Below are 12,913 nucleotides of genomic sequence, written 5' to 3'. Positions count from 1 at the left end.
GTGGAAAACTCCAGTGGACCCCTGCCTGGGAATGCCCTGGGCAAGCAGGAAACTGGTTAAGAGTATGGTGTCTGGACCTACAGGTCACTTGGGAATGAATTTCCCAAGCCAAAGGAAACCTCTGAGGTCTTTCCAATCAACCTCTGTGCCAAATCTTGTACACAGAGTGGGCTCCTCCCCACTCCCATTGCTTTGCCCTTCTGTTCCCCATGAAAGGATCAACGTTGACCTCCCTTTCTCCAGCTCCTGCTCCTAGGTTCCTTTAAAATCTTCCTCAGGGGAAATGTTCCTTGAAAAGTTCCTCTGCGATCTCATTATGCCCCCCTTTTTTTCTCCCACACAACCAATGGTACCATATGATCATCGATGCATTGCCCATGAGTATTCTCCTGCTTTATACTGTAAGTTTTAACCTTCCCACATCCCCATTGCTTTATATAATAAGGCGAAGGACAATATTAATTTTGTATACCTGTAACTAGCCATAGAAGAGTGATGTCAATATAGTAGATACTCAAGTATTTGTTAACAGATGGTCTGCTTCACCAGTTGACTCACTGCCTGACTGAATAAACAAATGTTTCATTTAAATAATGAAATGCTTTCCAGAAAAGAAGTGGTTAGGACACAGAGAGGTCAAAAGGAAAATGATGGTCTCCTGGCTTCTTTCCACCTCTTTTTCATGGTTTGCTCATTTGCGAGTGGGAGATTGTCTGCCAGTGACCACGTGCTTAGGATCCTGACCCTACCCTTTCTTTTTCCTGTAGTAAACTCCCTCACCCCACCCTGCTTCTGTCTAACAGAACCCTTTTAAATTCATAAACTATTTATTGTGGAGATTCTTCTGAGTGCATGCTCCATGTAGATTAGGGAAAGATAATTACATAACCAGACCTGACATAATTGGCTCACTAATAAAGTCCTAATGGCAGACAGTCAAGTCAGCCAACTCTTCCTTTACCTCTGATCTTTGCCCCATGCCCTAGGTTGCTAGGTGAAGTAGCTCCTCCCAGCCATCTGGTACCTTCCCCAGGTTTCCATTCACAAAGAGCTCCAGCTCTTCTGAGCTGCCATATGCATTCATGGTTTTCAGTCCACATCCCAATCATAACCATCCAAAAACTGCCTTTTTCTCTTTACCGTATCTGACCTTGAGAGGTCTGACCTCAGTGGTTTGATGCTGTTTGTGAGATCATTTTTACTTGACAAATGATTTTCACCTAGGAACACAGTGTGCAAAAGGAGGGTTTTAGAGTCAGACAAGCTTGGGGTCAAGTGATGGCTTTGCTATTTTACTAACTATTGTCTTGGGGTTACTTTTAACCTTTTTCAACCTCAACTACCTTACTTCTAGAATGGCCCAATACTACCTACTTGACAGGGTCACTGTAAAAATTAAATGAGACAACATATGTAATCCCTCTAGCATATACAAAGTTCTCAAAGAATGAACACTACCATATCCAAACTCCATTTTGCCTTATGCAGGGAAACAAATTTTATTTAAATCTACATGCATTTCAGGGAAGGGACATTTTTGCTACTAGGCTAGAATGTAACTTTTTGATTGTTTTTTTTAAATATATCAAAATAAGTTTGAGACTAAAGTAAAATTCATCCCCAATCTAGACATAAATAGAAAAATTGCCTTATTTTTCAGACAACAGAACATGTGAACACTGCTTTAGCCACTGGCCCCAAAGCACAGGCTGACACAAGAACCAAACATATCAGAGTGGAAGTCAGTCGGCAGAACCCTGTTAACCATGGTCTTTGGAAAATGGTCAAGACAGCTCAAACTCAGGGGATCCTGAGATTTTCAAATTCTGAAGAATTTGAAGCCTCTTTCTAAGCTGAAGAAGAATGCTGCCTTTCTGTTCAATGACCCTCTTGGTCAACTGCCCTTTAATCCACAAAGGGCTAGAACACGCATGTCCTTCCACCTAAATTCTCAGGGTTGGTCCACATATTGGGCATGGAATTAGTCACAGAAGCTCTTTCAAGACTGCCACATCTATGGACTGAAATCGATGGAAAATTGTCCATAGATCCAGTCTAGCCTGGCAGCAGGAGCCACGGCACACTGTCTTATTAAATAGAAACGTTGGCCTCCAGATTCCTGAGTTAATTCCAAAACACAGAGATGCCAACATGACCCAGGCTGCTCTCCAGGCTCCATGCCTGTGTCTGTCCCTGGGTTTCTCTGAGCAACCCACATGGGCATTTTGTCCTGAATAAGAACACTCACAAAATAAAAACCCCAGAGATGCTGAGTTAAGAAAATGAAGGTTTTCTTCAGATGACCTTCAGGACCATTGTTCAAAGGTGTTAGGTTCCTGCTGGAAATGGGTAACTACCCTCAAGAAGTTGCCATTCTTTTAGGGACAGCAGGCCTGTCCATTAAGTTGGCACAGTGGGGCATTCTCCACCTGCTCAGGCTAACGTCCAGGACACATTTATGGCAGGAGGGTGATCAGACATGGTTACCAAGATGAGAGGGAAACACAGCCTGCCTCAAATACTACCCCTTAATTCCACCCAGCCTACATGGCCTGTGCTACTGGGCCTGTTAGAGTTGCTGGTGGGATGTGTGATTTCTGGCACTAGGATTCAGTAACCCATTTGATTTATTTAGATGTGGTGCCACCATTGGGTGGGTCTCCTAAGGTTTTGTGGCTTTCCAATTCAAATTTTTCCTTCACTCCACTCCCTAAAGCCACTGCCAAGCCTGCCATGCTTCGGCCTGGTCCAAGCCAGCCCTAAGAATTTACTAATTAAAGGTTCTTCTTTGACATATTTTATGTAGCAATTTAGGAAACTCCAAGGCAAGTCCTAATCTAAGGCCCTCAGCCCAGGTGGGATCATCTGGTCGTTAACCCCAAGGCTTTGGGGCACTAACCCATTCCAGAAGTCATCAATCAAAAGCAGGAAGTAGGTTGGGCAAGTGTCCTCGGTCACCCCAAAAAATCTACTCTTAGGTCTTCACATCTGCAGTTACTTTGGCCGTGGCTAAGTGGTTTTGTCTTCCCCTCATCCTCAGATTTCATACCCTGCTGTCCCCACCCATCAACCCCTCAAATTGTAGCTGAGCTGCTCCTAGCCCTTAAAGTAAACAGAGCCATAGCACATGGCACTGCTTCCTGTGGTGACCTCCATCATCCTAATGATGGAGAAATGTGGACAGAAAGCTCCTCAGCATCTACTCCCAGACAGCCATTCTCAGTGATTCACATATTCTAGGGCATGATGCTGATCCCTGAGGGAAATCACCTGCCTGTCAGCTCCTATGGTGGTGGAAGCAGGTAGCTATTTTTTCCTGAAACAGGAATGATGAAAGTAACAGCAGTTGTCATTTAATTGGATAGTAACCTGGGAGCCATCTATAAAAGGAAGACCTTCTATGCCAAAGATGGTTGACTGAGAGAGGCAGCCTGAAGAACTGTGCTGAAAACTTTAGTTCTTTAATTAGTTTCCCCAGGGAAGAATGCTGTGAATGGTTAACAATGTCTTCCATCAGTGCGAAGAAGGAAATTGAGAACACAGGGGCTACACTGTGCCATTCCCATCTTTCACGTAACCTCTAAAACCCCCTTCTTCCTAAATGACAGCATCCTCCCCACAGTAGGGGAGAGGAAGGTAAAAACAATTTCAGACGTTGCTTCTAATCTTTCTGAGAGATGGTTCATTTCTCTTTATAAGATCTCTTAGTACCTCCCCATCTCAAAAATTTATTCAATCCAGTTTCAACGGATCCTTTTTTCTTCATGCTAGAGTTGCTGACTTGTCCTTTACCCCAGAGTTCCTGGCCAAGCCATCGTTTCCCCTAGGACACCCTTGTTCCAGGCACCATTCCCAAGAGTGCTGGACCACTGACCTTTCCTTGGTTCTCATATCCCTCCTGACCTTTATGTTTCATGGTGCCTTGATAGATTATCCCTTCCTCTCATCTAAATTCTTCATTCCTCTCCTTCCCATTGGTCCATTGGTTCTAACTTCCCCGCACAATAAAGAATGGAATTCCCTTCTAATTATTTATGTAAGGATATTTTTGTATATTTCACTTCAGTCGACATTTACTAAGGAATCTCAGTATATATAGAACCTTATATCAGATACCATACAAAAACACTCTCCATCCCTGCCTGTTGCTTCTCATAACTGCATGCACTTCCACGTTGTATGTATTGTAGGTATTCATCATCACTATGTCAAAGCCATTCCTTTACCTTCAGTTTTGAAAGCTTCTGCTACCAAGCCACAGATAGTATAATCATCCCCCTACATCCAGGTTCCTCCCAGTGTCAGCCCTGAGAGTCCCCCACCCAGCTCTGGGCCTTCTCATGCTTTTAGCCCCAAAGAGTGTGTCTCAAACCCCCTCTCCCTTTGGAACCCACCTCATTTCTCACTTTTCCTCATTCTCTGTTGGTCTTTTTCCCTCTCTTTCTCCTTCAGTCAGAGGCACCACATGAATAAATATCTTTCCCAAGGAAAATATATTTTTGGCCCTGACTAGAAATTATTTTTCAGCATGAATAACACAACTCTCAATCATTTTACTTTTGTCAATTTTTAAGCAATAGTTTCAGCAGCAGTAGGTTGTTTGGGAGCAGCCAGGAAAATGAGCTCTGGCCTGCATGCTCCAGACTAAAGGAAATCAGACAGTAGGCCCAAAAACAGTGGCATAAACTCTCCACTTCCGATGTTTTTCCTTTCCATTTGGTTTCCATGGGACCCTGCATTGGGGAGGGGAAAACTTCCAAAAGTAATGATTTATATTCTTTAGCAAAGTAAGAAACCAAATTTAAGGATAAAAAAAAAGGAGCATTAAGAAATATGTAAGGCGCCAGAGCCTAAGAACTTCAGATGCCTATTAAGAAACTCAATCCAAGGCTAATTTTGAGCGTACCCGTTAACCGTCATTTCCACCTAAGTGTTCCTTAATAGGTATCTATTGGGTATCTAGATACCTTAATAGGTATTCAGAAGAAGTTGCACCTTTTGGACTTGAAAACGTTTTACATCCAACTGACAACCAGGAATTGCAATGTCGTGTTTTGGGGACTTAGACTAAGAAACCCTTCTCCTTTAGGGTTTTTTGGGTTTTGTTTGTTTTGGGGGTTTTTTTATTTAATTTTTTTTGGGGGGGAAGGGTGAGGGTTGCTTTGTTTGATTTGAAATTTTATACTGTCCCGTAGTACTTTATTTGCTCTCCTTTGGTTTTAAACAGTCCTGAGTCAATCATATTTTTTGAGATCCAACACTGGGACCTGTGATTGAAATTCATTAAAATGAAACAACTAAGGGCAAGAAGTGGGAATGGCAAGTCAAATCTCCTCAGGGCCTACACTTTAGTGAGCAGCTGAGTCCAACAGACTACACAAAGTTGAGAAGAGGGCACAATTCGCCTTCTCTTTCAAACTCAAATCCCCCTGATTCTGGCCCCAGCCTGAGACACCATCATATGTCTCTCATCTTTGCAGGACCTGTTAGCTGATTGTCAACAAATCAAGGAGTTTTTCTTTGCTGGCCCTAAAATAATGATGCCTTCAAGAGTATTCCCATTTTTATGGAAGCCTCTTGGCACTGGATTCATTTCTAATGATAGACTCTGAAGCATGGTGACATGTAGTAGGGAGAAGATGTTGAACTTCTAAAATCACACTAGACTGGGGACGAACCTGCCAAGGAGCGTGGTGGTAAAGAGGGGGAAAGTCACGGAAACATGCTTCACTTGCCCCTTAATGTCATAATATGCTTTCCCAAAAGGTAAAACATTACGCATCTAAAGCATTCATTCATTCATTTAAAAGACATTTGATTGAGTTCTATGTGCCAAGTACAATCCAAATGCTACAAATATTGCAGCAAACAAAACTGACAAAAAAAAAAAAGCCCCTGTCTTCATGGAGCATACAAATTTTAGAAATAATAATAAAACATGTTAACATATGACATAAACTATGCAAATTGTGAACAAAATTCATTGTTCTGTTTTTTCTGTGATACTATAAAAAAAAATCAAAGTTTTAGATGAGATGGGCACTGATAAGAGCACAATTTCATGGGTAAATTCACTACCAGCAGGTCATTTTAAGGCCCACTACCTTCCTCATCTATCAGGCATATTTTCTCTAGAAAAATTGATCTAAGAGCAGAAATGGCCTCATCTTAAAGCTGGGCAGTTTTTACCCATATAACCATTTTTACCGAGTTTGAGTTTCCTCATCTGTAAAATGAAATTATGACCAGGGATCATGAAGAAACTTAACTAAAATAATATCTCCACACCTTGGATATAATCCAGGTTTGGTTGCAGATCACCTCGATAAAGCAAATATCTCAGTAAAGTGAGTCACATGAAGATTTTTGGTTTCCCAGTGCATCTAAAAGTTATATTTACACTATACTGTAGTCTACTAAGTGTGAATAGCATGTCAAAAAAAATGTACGTAACATTTAAAAATACTTTTTTGCTAAGAAATGCTAACCTCAGTCTGAGCCTTCAGCAAGTTATAATCTTTTTGCTGGTGGAGGGTCTTGCCTCAGCATCGATGGCTACTGACTGATCAGGGTGGTTGTTGACCAAGGTTAGGGTCGCTGAGGCAATTTCTTAAAATAAGACAATGATGAAGTTTCCCGCATCGATTGACTCTTCTTTTCATGAATAATTTATTTATAGCACACGATGCTGTTTGATAGCATTCTATCCACAGTAGAACTTTTTTCAAAATTGGAGTCAGTCATCTCACTCCCTGATGCTGCTTTTTCAGCTAAGTTATGTAATATTCTAAATCTTTTGTTGTGACTTCAACAACATTCACAGCATCTTCATCAGGGATAGAGTCTATCTCAAGAAAACTATTTCTTTGCTATTTCATTAAAAGCAGCTCTTCATCCATTGGAGTTTTACCATGAGGATGTAGCAATTCAGTCACATCTTCGGGCTCTTCTTCTATGTCTAGGTCTTTTGCTCTTTTCACCACATCTGCAGTTACTTCATCCACTGAAGTGTTGAACCCCTCAAAGTCACCCATGAAGGTTGGAGCCAGCTTTTGCCAAACTCCTGTTAGTGTTGATATTTTGACCTCTTCCCATGAATCATAAATGTTCTTATTGACATCTGGAATGGTGAATCCTTTCCAGAAGATTTTCCAATTACTTTGCCCAGATCCATCAGAGGAATCACTGTCTATGGCAGCTGTAGCCTTACAAAATGTATTTCTTTAATAATAAGACTTGAAAGTCACAATTACTCCTTGATCCATGGGCTGCAGAATGGATGTTGTGTTAGCAGGCATGAAAATAACGTTAATCTTATTGCACATCTCCATCAGAGTTCTGGGCTGACAAGGTGCATTGTCATTGAGCAGTAATATTTTGAAAGGCATCTTTTTTTCTGAGCAGTAGGTCTCAATAGTGGGCTTAAAATATTCAGTAAACTTTGTTATAAACAGATGTGCTGTAGTCCAGGCTTTGTTGTTTCATTTTTAGAGCATGGGCAGAGTAGATTTGGCATAATTCTTAAGGGCCTGAGGATTTTCAAAATGATAAATGATCATTGACTTCAGCTTAAAGTAACAAGCTGCATTAGCGTCTAAAAAGAGAGTCAGCCTGTACTTTGAAGGTCTGAAGCCAGGCATCGACTTCTCTCTAGCATTTTCTCACAATTTAAGGCTGTTTTGCCTACATTAAAAATCTGTTGTTTAGTATAGCCACCTTCATAATCTTATCTAGATCCGGATAACTTGCAGCAGCTTTTCTACATCAGCACTTGCTGCTTCAACTTGTACTTTTATGTTACAAAGATGGTGTCTTTTCTCGAACCAGCTTCTGCTTTAAACTTCTTCTGAAGCTTCCTGACCTCTCTCAGCCTTCATAGAATTGAAGAGAGTTAGGGCCTTGCTCTCTAGATTAGGCTTTGGCTAGTTTGATCTTCTCTTCGGACCACTAAAACTTTTTCCATATCAGCAATAAGGCTGTTTCACTTTCTTGTCATTCATATGTTCACAGGAATAGCACTTTTAATTTCCTCTGAGAACTTTTCCTTTGCATTCGCAACTTGGCTAATTGCCTGGAGTGAGAGGCATAGCGTTTGGCCTATCTTGGCTTTCAACATGTCTTCTTCACTAAGCTTAATCATTTCTAGCTTTGGTTTAAAGTGAGAGGCAACTTTTCATTTCACTTGAAAACTTAGAGGACATTGTAAGATTTTTAATTGGCCTAACTTCTTCTATTTTTTTTTTTGATTATACATATATTTGTTTATTTCCTTTCCTACAATATACTGTTACCACACACAATTTTAAGAAGGCACTTTGTTCTGTATCTTAGTTTCTTCCCGTAATAATCACTACTTCTGAAAAATAGTCCTCAGAATAGAAATAGTTTGTTTTCATCAGATCAGACAGAATTAAATTGAATTTAGTCCCAGACTTTCTCTAACTTAGATGAATATAAAGAATGGATAGGAGAGATCCTAAAAGTCTTATTGAACTTTTTCCTGTGTCATTAAATAGTCCTTTTACACCCCCACACCTCTTGCCTTTTTTTCCCATCATTGAAACCATAGAATACTCAGTAATATTCTTCCAACTCCATTTACTCCATAGTCTTTTCTGAGTTCAGTTCACGCACTTTCTCTTTTCTAAAAAGGGAACCAAAAGCATGTATTTCATGTTTTTTATATTCTTTTATGATATTCTGTTTTATCCATAATTGCCATTTGTCCAATTACAAAATTTTCTTCTAGGTAAAGACCTATTATGCCTTATATTAATTTAATGTCAACATAGCATATAATATAGGGTTTTTAAAATTAAGTTTATTGGGATAACATTGGTTAATAAAATTATATAATTTTCAAGTGAACATTATAATTTGACATCTCTATATTCTGTTGTGTGTTTACCACCCAAAGTCCAGTTTCCTTCAGCTACCATATATTTGATCTCCTTTACCCACTTCACCCTTCCCCTACCCCCCTATATTTGATTCCCTTTATCCCACCTTTCCTCCCCTCTCCCCCAACCTCTACCCCCTGGTAACCACTAGTCTATAGTCCATGTCCATGAGTCCTGGTTTGTTTGTCCTGTTTATTTGTTGCTTTTAGGTTTAAATCCCACATATAAATGATATCATATGATTTGTAACTTTTTCTGTCTGGCTTATTTCGTTTAGTATGATTATTTCCAGGTCCATCCATGCTGTTGCAAATGGCAGTATTTCATTTCTTCTTATGGCTGAGTAATATTCCATTGTATATACGTATCGCAGCTTATTTAGCCAATCATCTATCGTAGGACACTTCGCTTGCTTCTATGTCCTGGCCACTGTGAATAATGCTGCTTAGAAGAATTGGCCTAATTTCAATATTGTTGTGGCTCAGGAAATAGGGAGGCTCGAGGAAAGGGAGAGAGACTGGGAAATATCCCCTTAGTGGACCAGTCAGAACACACACACATTTACCGATTAATTTCACCATCTTATATGGATATAGTTCATGGCACCTCAAAACTATTATAATAGTAACATAAAAGATGGTGATCATTGGTCACCAATCACCATAAAAAATCATAATAATAAAAAAGTTTAAAATACTGTGAGAATTACCAAAATGTGACACAGAGATATTAAGTGACCAAACCCATTTGGAAAAACGACACTGATAAACTTGTTTGAGGCAGCATTGCCACAAAGCTTTAATGAGTGTAAGACATGGTATCTGCAGAACATAAAAAAGTGAAGCACAATAAAATAAGTTATGTCTGTATGAAAGAAACTACCTGGCACAGTGCTTAGCACACAGTATGTAAGAAATTCATTTTTTTTAGTCACCCCAAATGTCATTCCTGCTACGTTGCAGAACCACACATGTTAAGTTGCCCTTTTAATCCACCCTTTACCTCTGCCGCATCCACCTTGGATCTTCTTGCACTTCTTCTCTACCTGGAAAATGCTGCTTCATCCTCCAGAATTCTTACCATTCGCCCTGACAGAGATGGCCCTCCCCGCCTTTCCCAGCACTGGACACAGCCTCCTCTACAGCATGCAGCAACTTCCATCATAACTGTTTCTTTACTTTTCTCTCTCTCTCTGTCTCACCAGACTTTGAACTCTTTAAGGGCAAGGATCAACACTTTAACCTTCTCATTCAAATGTACATCTCTGTCACATGCCTAGCACAGTGCCTAAGATTTATACTTGAGAGAATAAATAGATAATTATCTCATTAGCGATGTGAGCTTTTGGTCACTCTCACGCCTCACCTAGGATGCTAGCTGCCCTTGTTCTCTCTACTGCATACAATGTGTACTTAGAGGCAAGAGCTCGCCATATGAGAAAGCCATTTCCAAATTCTGAGCGGGAAAAGGAGGTAGCAATATCTCTACAGTAAATAAAAAGGTGTTCATTAACTTTGTGGGTGGCCTTGCACTGGAGTGAAAACTGGTCTATTAGTACAACCCAAAAGGAGCTGGCTGTGGGTTCTAAACAAGCAGAATAAGGATGAACAAGAGTACGGCTAATATGGAGCCTACGGTCACACACTACAGCTGCCTATGGAGTCCTTTCCATGTGCCTTCTCTGCAGACCCGCAGTCTCGCCCTCCATGAGACAGCCATAAAGTCTCTGCAGGCTTCTAGGCCTTGCCTCTTTGCCCACATACTATGGGCAGCATCAGCCACCTTGCCTTGACCTCTCTGAGCAAAAACCTAGGATGCTAGCTGCCAAGACAATGACCATCACATTTACTGTTTATTCACCTGAGGTCAGCATTCCAATTCCAGAATACTGTCTCCATATGGCAGTATGAAAATTGATACCATGTTTCTGACAAGCCCATGGCGCTACAGGACCCCAAGTGCTTTTTAAATCACCAAAAGTAATAAGTATTTCCAGTGTAACTTCCCCACGGTATTGCCCTGGCCCCAAATTTCTTAGCGAGACCTTCCAGATTCTCTGTAAAAATGATCCCAAACTACCTTCCTGGGCTTTTCTCTTCTGTGAACCTCATGTCCTTTCTGTTCCTTTGCCCAGGTCCATCTGCATCTCAGAGAAGACCTAGTGGGGTTTTCAGCTGATTGTAGGTTTATCCAGGACCTACTGCAACAGTACCATGCTTGCTGAAAAACCTCAACATGGCTTTTCTACCTAGCTGTCAGTTCAGACTGTCAGCTCTAAAAGAAAGCAGTGCCTAAGAGAGAAAAGGCCATGAACCCCTCTCCTTTACCACAGCTTTTTGACCAACCCTCAGTATTGCTCCTTCTCATCCCTCCTCTGTGGGAGGCAACTTAGGAATCCCACAGCCAGGCGCCAATGTGGTCTCTTAATGCAGCTTCTCTCTTCCCTGACTCTGTTCCAGAGAGACTCATCCCCTCTATCCTCTGCTGTTATTTTATTAAGCAGCGAAAGGCATACATACATTGTTAAAATGGACACAGAACAGGGGCAAGGGAGAGGTACAGAGTGAGTCCCTTGGCTCCTGATGGAAGAAAAGTATCCTCTGGTCGATGTCTTTTGTGCATCAAGGCTCATCTTTCTGAGTTTCACACTAACCAATTCCCAGCCCTCATTTCCCCTGATTCTGGAGTGTGCAGGGCAGATGTGGAGACAGAACTGAGCTGTGCCAGTTTGTTTCTAATGGAAAAGGGTGGGGTGTCTTTGTGTGCCTCACCATTCAGACAGTCTTCATGGTGCTATTTTTATCGACGGTAATCATTAAATTGGTGTCAGATGAGCTGGTCCAGTTACTCGCCCCAAGACTGGGTGATGGGACTCAGCAGGATTTTTTTCAAGGAAAGAGAATATGTAGTATGTGGCCCATATGAATGTATCTCTGGAATCCTAGACCTCAGAGTGAACCCCTCTAGCCCTGGACTATGTTTCTATGATGATAAGATTAAGGCTCATCATCACTCCCAGTTCATTCTTGACCTGACTCATTTAATAGACATATGTTGAGCACATTCTAAATGCCAGTCATTGAACAAGACACCAAGGAGTCACAAAAAAAAGTATTATCTCCACCCCCAGAAAACATTACATTTCACTAGAAAGAATTGTCATATAAAGTGAGTGTCTACTGGGCTGTGCATGTTACAGAGACATTGATGGATACAGAGTAGAGAGAGGATTTCTTCTGTCTGGGCCTTGCACAAAGTTTCATGGAGGTGTTAACACTCAGCCAGGGCTTCAAAGATAAGTAGAGTTAAATGAATAAAAACATGGAAAAAGGAACTAAGGGCAGAGGCATCAAAACTGACTCTGTAGATTCATCCGAATTCCAGCTACGAATTCAGGTCTCACCCAGAGGGTCCCAGGGACACACCTGCATTTACCCTCACTCACCCTGGGAGGCATGAGGAAGAGGGCCTCATTGCAGGAATGTCACCTGCTTTCTCCAAGGGCTTTCTGACTCTGGGTTTCAGAATTTGGTCCCTGAGCAGGACTCAGCAGTGAGAATTAGTCTGTAGTGCCAATAATGATACAGGGTGTTGAAGTTAGACATGAACTAGGAACCTCCACCACTGTATGCTTACGAATCTTGCAATTAAATAAGAACTGAGGTCCACTAGCCATAGGAAACAAGGGTGAGTCGTTATATGGAGACTAAGAGCAAAATTTTCTAGATTCTACATTTTTCGGTCTGGATTATATTTCTTTTAACTAAATGCCTGGAAATTCAGAGTGAAATTTAACAGAAAACCAAAATGGAGTATGACAAGGAGAAATGTGGCACCGAATGATGGCCGAAAGTGCATTTGCAGATGTCCTTGGCAATCCGGGGCTTGGCACTCTGGTTTTCATTTCCTTTGACCAGACATTCCAAACTCTGCCCCCTACAAGTCACATGGATGTGCAGGCACAGTCCTGCAGGGCACAGTGGGTGTCGCCGGAAGTGCCTCCTCTGCGGGTT

At 41.3% G+C, this 12,913-nt stretch overlaps 1 protein-coding gene and 1 long non-coding RNA gene across 9 annotated transcripts in view; one reads left to right on the top strand and one right to left on the bottom strand.

Annotated features, from left to right (window-relative positions):
• The window catches only part of KIF6 (kinesin family member 6), a 353,330-nt gene that overhangs the window by 244,053 nt on the left and 96,364 nt on the right, over positions 1 to 12,913 (top strand). The window lies entirely within an intron of this gene.
• The window catches only part of LOC107515464, a 76,872-nt gene that overhangs the window by 26,362 nt on the left and 37,597 nt on the right, over positions 1 to 12,913 (bottom strand). The window lies entirely within an intron of this gene.

This window comes from Rousettus aegyptiacus, unplaced genomic scaffold, assembly GCF_014176215.1.
Source record: "Rousettus aegyptiacus isolate mRouAeg1 unplaced genomic scaffold, mRouAeg1.p scaffold_m13_p_1, whole genome shotgun sequence".
Taxonomy (NCBI): domain Eukaryota; kingdom Metazoa; phylum Chordata; class Mammalia; order Chiroptera; family Pteropodidae; genus Rousettus; species Rousettus aegyptiacus.
The sequence above is the reverse complement of the archived record's forward strand: the minus strand, read 5'-3'. Positions and strand labels throughout refer to the sequence as shown.